We start from the raw sequence: 8,555 nt of genomic DNA on the forward strand, positions 1-8,555 counted from the left end.
TGCAGCTGCTGGATAAGTGTGGCAGGGAGGAGCCGAGGCGCTGCTCTTCCGAAGGGGCCCCGGTGTGTGGTGGTGTGGAGGGCTGCCACGGGAACAAGAGGCCATTGCTGCAGATTTATCTGGAAGGGTTTCTCTTATTCTGTTACAACCAGCCATTAGATTTATCTCTGGCACTGCCATGGCTCTTCATTGACTCAAATAAACCACAGTTTGTTTACCGCCCTGGAAAGATATAAATGCTAAATACTCTCTAACTCTATTTTCTGGCAGTGAATATCAGATTCCTCTTCCCACTGACCTTTGATTGCCTGGTGAGGAAAAAAAAAATCATCTTCCCAGGCAGAAATAACAGCCAGAGGAAGGTGGGATTTATGAGTGTGCCAGCTCCACTCAAGCCAAAGGATAAACATAATAGTCTCAAGATGGAAATGGGGAATTTTTCTGGGGCTCTGCTCTCAAAACTTTACAATCACTTTTTCTCAGAAGATCAGAGCTTGACTCAGGGAATCACAGAGACATGGAATCAATAAGGTTGGAAAAGACCTCAGAGATCATCAAGTCCAACCTGTCACCCAACACCTCATGACTACTAAACCATGGCACCAAGTGCCACATCCAAGCCTTTTTTGAACACCTCAAGGGATGGGGACTCCACCACCACCCTGGGCAGCACATTCCAGCAGCTAACAACTCTCTCTGGGAAGAACTTTCTTCTCACCTCCAGCCTAAACCTCCCCTGGCACAGCTTGAGACTGTGTCCTCTTGTTCTGGTGCTGGGTGCCTGGGAGAAAAAACCAACCCCCACCTGGCTACAACCTCCCTTCAGGGAGTTGGAGAGAGCAATGAGGTCTCCCCTGAGCCTCCTCTTCTGCAGGCTAAGCAACCCCAGCTCCCTCAGCCTCTCCTCACAGGGCTGTGCTCCAGACCTCTCCCCAGCTTTGTTGCCCTTTTCTAGACACCATCAAGTCTCTCAATGTCCTTCTTGAACTGAGGAGCCCAGAACGGGACACAGGACTCAAGGTGTGGCCTAAGCAGTGCTGAGCACAGGGCACAAGGACTTCCCTACCCAGCCTATATCAGTGCTTGGGATTGCCCTGCCCCAGCTGCAGGACCTTGCCCTTGGCCTTGTTGAACCTCCTGAGGTTGTCCTGGGCCCAGCTCTGCAGCCTGTCCAGGCCTCTCTGGATGGATCCCTTCCCTCCAGCTGTCAGCAGCACCACACAGCTTGGTGTCATCAGCAAACTTGCTGGGGGTGCACTCAGTGCCACTCTCCATGGCACCAACAAAGACGTTGAACAAGCCTGGTCCCAGGACTGATCCCTGAGGGACTCCACTTGTCATTGGCCTCCACTTGGCCATGGAGCATTGACAGCCACCCTTTGGGTGCAGCCCTCAAGCCAGTTCTGTACCCACTGAATGGTCCTTCCATGGAACCATCCTGCACCACACTCTCCACACTGATTGGAAGTTGAAATGGAAATTCTATTTACAAAGTTATCCAAAAGGCATTCAGGTAAAAGGAAAACATTCACAGGTTAGGCTCAGCTCTTCACCTGGACCTACCAGGCCAGAACCTTCCAGAGCCTGCCAGAAGCCTCCACCCCCCTCAGCCTCACAGCCCAGGAGCAGCCAAACTGCTGCCCCCAGCCCCAGGCCTGCCACAGGCTTCCCCAGGCCCTGGGCTGGAGCTGGAGATTCACTGCCAGCCAAGGCCAGGAGAAAGCCTCTGCCCCACACCCCATGAGATAACAGCACAGGGCCTGAGATGGAGAGAAGAGAGAGAGCTTTGGCTGTGCACTGCCTGCAGCAGAGAGAGACAGGGAACAGAGCAGAAGAACAGATTGCAATGTCCTGGGGCAAGCTGCCTGTGCCCCTGGGGCTCTCCAGCCTCTGGAGGCCTTTCCCTTGTGGCTGTACCAATCAACTCTTGGTTGCCATTAACCTACAACAGAATCCCATCCTTATCTCTTTGCTGGAAGACCCAAGCAAGGGAGCAACATCGCATAGGAGCTTTCTCAAAAGCAGGCACTTGCACCTCTGAGCACCACCCAGGGTTTGGTAGCCTTTGGGCTGCACATAGCAGCAGAGTCAAAACCTGAAATGGGTGATGTTTGGTCTGTCTGCTTCTAAGGTGCAAGGAGGATTCTGCTGTCCTAAGAATTCATATGCTTTTATGCTAAATTACTGACAAAGACATTTGTGAAGCCAATGTCCATTTCGCACCTGCAACAGAATCTTCCTGCAGCAGCAGCAGCAGCTGTGTCTGCTCCCTGTGGATGACAGGCTAACAAATGGAAAGATTATTTCTGTTCCTTCTTTCATTTGAGAGTCATAAATCTGAAAATGCAGAATGGTTTTTTTTTTCCCTGTGCATCTTGTCAGGTTTTCCAGGGAGATCCAAGATGGCAGAGCTGGCATCCTCCCAGAACAGCAACTGAGGTCTGTGTTGGTACCAGCAGCAGCCACTCAACAGTACCTCTGTCAAATCAATACACCCTGCCTTGTGGGAGCGGTGCAGTAAGTGGAGGTGTCTGAAGGAATGACCAATGTGCTGCCCCTGCCATTGACACCAATCCTTAGGTAATAAGATCCTTGGGATTCAGAGGCAGTTCTCCTCTTAATACTCTTGCAAACCCTGCAGAAGCAGCTGTGCCATGAGCTCATCTTCCAGAGGTATGCAGATCTGCTCAGCTTTGTCTTCAGGGGTGTGAATAGAATAGCATAGAACAGCATAGAACAGAACAGAACAGAACAGAACAGAATAGAATAGAATAGAATAGAATAGAATAGAATAGAATAGAATAGAATAGAATAGAATTAACCAGGTTGGAAAAGACCTTCAAGATCATCGAGTCCAACCTATCGCCCAACACCACCTAAACAACTAACCCATGGCACCAAGCACCCCATCAAGTCTCTTCCTAAACACCTCCAGCGACGGTGACTCCACCACCTCCCTGGGCAGCACATTCCAGTGGCCAATCTCTCTTTCTGTGAAGAACTTCATCCTAACATCCAGCCCCTAAACCTCCCCTGGTTCAGCTTGAGACTGTGTCCTCTTGTTCTGTTGGTGGTTGCCTGGGAGAAGAGACCAACCCCCACCTGGCTACAACCTCCTTTTCAGGTAGTTATAGACAGTAATAAGGTCTCTCCTGAGCCTCCTCATCTCCAGGCTAAGCAACCCCAACTCTCTCAGCCTCTCCTCATAGGGCTTGTGCTCCAAACCCCTGGATTGAGGAACTCAGGCAGATTGCTCTGTGACCTGCTTGGCAGCAATGGCAAAGAATCCATGTCCTGACTTTACAGCACTTGCCCTGAGCAGTTAGATGTACTCATTCCCTAGGGAACTTTAGCCTAAAATGCCTAACCACAGACCTGGAAATGATTTTCAATCTATTACAACCAATGTTGTTAATCACACCCATTCTCTTATCGCATGGCCTGTAGAACAAGGGTATGGAGTGAAGAGGGCTTCCTCCATCTCAAACACTGGCAGCATGTGCATTTCCTGTGTCCCAGAGCTATACATGGTGCTACTGTATCAACATAAATACCTTAGAACAAACGGGTCCAGGTCCTCACCTGCCCTGCTGCAATAGCACACAGGGGCCCTGCCTCCCAGCCCAGCCACTTCCACAGGAGATGGACAGGAACCTCTTGAGTGCAGCTGGCCTGAGACTGTGTAGGGTAAGAAGAGTGCTTTGCTGTGTGCTTCCCTTCCAACCATCTGCTCCCTGGGAAGAAGCTCTCAGCTTTACATAGGAGCTCTTTGTGAAGCCTCTTTAGCAAAGGACTTGCCCATTGCCCCCTGCCCTGATCTAGTGTAGGCAGACCCTACTCTACTCTCTCATCTTCTCCTGATCTATATTCACCCTGCACAGGCAGGCACAAAGCTTTATCCTTTCTCAGTGCTGATTCAAACACCAAACAAACTGGTCAACTGAGGTGCTCTTTGTCCTGGGGAATTTCACTCTGTGATGCTCTGGAGCCAGATGGTTTGGGGCCAGTAATCACACCGTGGGGTCAGAGTGGCTGGAGAGCTCCCAAACAGAGAGGGACCTGAGGGTGCTGATTGACAGCCGCCTGAACATGAGCCAGCAGTGTGCCCAGGGGGCCAAGAAGGCCAAGGGCATCCTGGCCTGCATTAGGAACAGTGTGGCCAGCAGGAGCAGGGAGGTCATTGTGCCCTGTACTCAGCACTGGTTAGGCCACACCTTGAGTCCTGTGTCCAGTTCTGGGCCCCTCAGTTTAAGAAGGACATTGAGAGACTTGAAGGTGTCCAGAGAAGGGCAACAAGGCTGGGGAGAGGCCTTGAGCACAGCCCTGTGAGGAGAGGCTGAGGGAGCTGGGGTTGCTTAGCCTGGAGAAGAGGAGGCTCAGGGGTGACCTCACTGCCCTCTACAACTACCTGAAGGGAGGTTGTAGCCGGGAAAGGGTTGTTTTTTTCTCCCAGGCAACCAGCAGCAGAACAAGAGGACACAGTCTCAAGCTGTGCCAGGGGAGGTTTAGGCTGGAGGTGAGGAGAAAGTTCATCACTGAGCGAGTCGTTCGTCATTGGGATGTGCTGCCCAGGGAGGTGGTGGAGTCCCCATCCCTGGAGGTGTTCAAGAGGGGATTGGATGTGGCACTTGGTGCCATGGTCTGGTCATGGGGTCTGTGTTGATAGGTTGGACTTGATGATCTTCGAGGTCTCTTCCAACCTTAGTTATACTGTGAGACTGTGAGACTGTGACCTACTGCTCCGCAGGAGGCTTGGATTTCAGGGCAGCAGCTCCAATACCAAGTTTTCCTTAGACACAGAGCTGCTATATCTGAGAAAATAGAGTTCCTTCTCTACACATCTGTGGCAGCTCAAAGGCAGTGGATTAAATTGTGTTTGTGCTGGTGAGCAGCTAAAACCAGGCAAAACATCACCCTGGTCCATGCTGCAGAGCATCTTCAGGGGACAGTGGGGTGAGTAAAAACTGGTACCTGGTACAATTAGACTGCAAAATCCTGGCTCAGCCTTCACTGGCATGGCTCATACGTGGTTTTATTTAGCTGTTCTGATGACTGCCTGAATACATTTTTAATGCTGAACCCTTTTTATTCTACCATTTTCTTCTTCCCTTTACTCCCATTCCTATATGCAAGCACAAGTATTCTTTGCTCAGCTGAAACACTGAGATTATATCATCAGAGGTCACTTTAATGTCATCTTTTAGTGCAGGAAAGGTCATATTCTGACAAGGATTTATGGTTGTCTGAGAAAGTCTTCTTAATCAGGATGTGAAAACGAAAGCCAGGGGGTGGCAGGTTCTGTTCTACAGCTGAGTGATGACTTCTCTGTCACTGTAAGCCCTTCTTCTCTCTGGTGGTTTGAAAGTAGTTGCTGCTTGAGCATGGGTGAGCCAAGTCGCCTTTGTCATGCAAGAGGTGGATGTAGCCAGTAGGGAATGGCTTCCTCTTTCACCGGCACTGCTTCCCCAGAGCCAGGCACGGCCCCTTTCCATCTCAAATATCCTGAAACCTTTGCCTTGACCTCTCACTTCTGGGTCCTTGAGAGAGTCTAGGGTTTGAGCTGATGTTCTGCACACAGAGCAAGCCACAGTGTGGTGAGAGGTCTGGAGCACAGCCCTGTGAGGAGAGGCTGAGGGAGCTGGGGCTGCTTAGCCTGGAGAAGAGGAGGCTCAGGGGAGACCTCATTGCTCTCTACAACTCCCTGAAGGGAGGCTGTAGCCAGGTGGGGGTTGGTCTCTTCTCCCAGGCAGCCAGCACCAGAACAAGAGGACACAGTCTCAAGCTGTGCCAGGGGAAGTTTAGGCTGGAGGTGAGGAGAAAGTTCTTCATAGAAAGATTGGCTGTGGCACTTGGTGCCATGGTTAGGTTGTCAGGAGGTGTGAGGTAGTAGGTTGGACTTGATGATCTCTGAGGTCTTTTCCAACCTGGTTGATTCTATGATTCTATAATAAACCTGGATTAAAAAAATCTATCAATAAAACTATATAAAAGCTGTTTCAGGTGGAAGGTAGGAGGCCTGCTCTGCTACAGCTCTCCGGTCTTCCCTAATACACGAAGGAGCAGCCTGAAGCAGAGAGGGCAAGGGCTGCACCAGTGAGCTGCTGTCTTCAAATGTGAGGAGTGAGAGATAAAAAGCTCCTCAAGCACCTCCCCTCTGCCTCCTACACCCGAAGCTCAACATCCCTCTCCAGATGGAGTGCAAGAGGGAAGAAGCAGAGAGGTCGCTGCGCTCCTCCTCCATAGCGTGGCTGCCTTCCTGGGATGATTCAGGAGCTTCTCCTTTTGCGTGCATTCCTCCCTCTGGCAAGCAGCTTCCCCACGGAGAGAGCGCAGCAGCGTCTCCAACTCCAAGAGGAAGGAGGTGAAATTGTAAATAACATGGAAGAGTTAACTATTTCTGGCTCTGCTGCACAGGCTGAGAGTCCTGTCTTCTTCTTCAGAAATTCGGTTTCTCTGGTCTCCCTGAGCCAAGCCAGGGAAACAAGTCAGAGTGGGAGGCAATGGAGCTAAATCTGGCTGGTGCTCAGTCACCAGGGGTGTGCCCCAGGGCTCAGTACTGGAGCCTGTCCTCTTTAATGTCTTTATCAATGATCTGGATGAGGACACTGAGACAGTAAGTTTGCAGATGGCACCAAGCTGGGTGGCTGTGTCCAGCTGCTAGAGGCTAGGGAGGCTTCACAGCAGGACCTGGACAGGTCAGAGCCATGGGCCAAGGCTCACTGGAGGAAGTTCAACAAGGCCAAGGGCCAGGTCCTGCACCTGGCTCACAGCAACCCCATGGGGAGCTCCAGACCTGGGAATATGTGGCTGGAAAGCTGCAGCTGGGAGAGGGACCTGGGGGTGTTGGTTGGCAGTCACTGAGCAGGAGGCAGCAGTGCCCAGGGGCCAAGAAAGCCAAAGGCATCCTGGCCTGGGTCAGAAGCAGGGTGGGCAGCAGGGCCAGGGAGGGGATCATCCCCCTGTGCTCAGCACTGGGGAGGCCACAGCTGGAGTGCTGTGTTCAGCTCTGGGCCCTCCCTGCAGGAAGGACACTGAGGGGCTGGAGCCTGTGCAGAGCAGGGCAGGCAGGCTGGAGAAGGGCCTGGAGCCCCTGGGCTAGAGGAGGGGCTGAGGGAGCTGGGGGTGTTGAGGCTGGAGAAGAGGAGGCTGAGGGAGACCTCCTTGCTCTCTGCAGCTCCCTGCAGGGAGGTTGCAGTGAGGAGGGGACAGCCTCTGCTCCTGGGTGTCAAGGGCCAGGAGCAGAGGCAATGGTTGCAAGCTTCCCCAGGGGAGGTTCAGGCTGGCTGCTAGGAAATCTTTCTTGCCTGGAAGGGTTCTGAGGCCTTGGAATGTTGTGCTCAGGGCAGTGCTGGAGTCCCCATCCCTGGAGGTGTTGAAGCAGTGTGTGGAGCTGGTGCTTAGGGCCATGGTTTGGTGCTGAGCCTGCAGTGCTGGGTGGAGGTTGGCCTGGCTGAGCCTGGAGGTCTCTTCCAATCAAATGGATGTTTTCTATGATTTTGTAGGAGCATATTTCAGTGCCACAGACCAGAGGTCAGCAGTGCAAGTGAGATCCAAACAGAATGAAACATAGGAAACCACAAAGGGTGGAGCGACTGCCCGACTCCCAGGGGCTGGCCTGCAGCTTCTGTAACACCAAGCAAATCTGATGTGTCCCACAGCATGAGCACCACACTTCCACCTGGCCAGCAGTGTGCCAATCCAAGCTGCAAAATCCTTTGGACAGGAGAGCAGAACCATTTCTACCCTGTTTACCATCTCCTACCACCTGGTGCCCCTCTACAAAAACACTGAGGGGTTGTGAATGGGCTCTACCTCTAGTCCCAAGTCCTTCTCAGCCAAAGCATTTTGGACCATGGCTCTTCATGGTTCCCATCCTTGTACACTCTCCAATCTGGATCTGTCACTGTGTGGGTTTCTTTGCAACTAAATGCATCTCTGCTGGCTGGTACCTCTGGTTTCAAGGCTAGCTCTCCATTCACAGGCTCCAGCTGCCCTTATATGTCCTCTCCCACAGTGTGTGGCCTGCCAGGTAGTGACACTGCACTGATGTCTGGGCTTGCACCACATCACTTCCCAGGCTTTATACCTAGGCACAAAACAATAAGGACAGATTTGTTTGAACCTGACCTGAGCTGCAGGCTCTGCTTTATTTGTAGTCTAAGTACAGCCTCTGAACTGCTTCTCCTGCTCCCAGGGTCATACCTGGGGAGGGAGATTATGGCAGACAGTAAAGGCCAAGAAGATCTTGGAAAGCTTTCACTCATTCATGTAATTTTTTTCACTCCCCTTCTGTTTGCAAAGCAGTGAACAGCACTGAGGAATTTCTCTCTTCCAGCCAGGGGGATGCACCAAGCAAGGAGCTTCCTCTTGAGACTGCAGGTCTGGCTCATGATGGTGAAGGATTTAACTGTCAGATTTGATGCAGCACAAGGTTTTGATCAGTAAAATCCAGCAGTGCAGCACAGACGTCTGTGAGTGCAGCCTGTGTGCAATGCATTCAGTCTCAGCAAAATTGCCTAAGTTCTAATTATGAGTAGAAAATGATGGTAAGGTGA

The sequence above is a fragment of the Melanerpes formicivorus genome, unplaced genomic scaffold (genome assembly GCF_026170545.1).
Source record: "Melanerpes formicivorus ecotype bairdi unplaced genomic scaffold, bMelFor1.0.p_v2 SCAF_13, whole genome shotgun sequence".
NCBI classification, from domain to species: domain Eukaryota; kingdom Metazoa; phylum Chordata; class Aves; order Piciformes; family Picidae; genus Melanerpes; species Melanerpes formicivorus.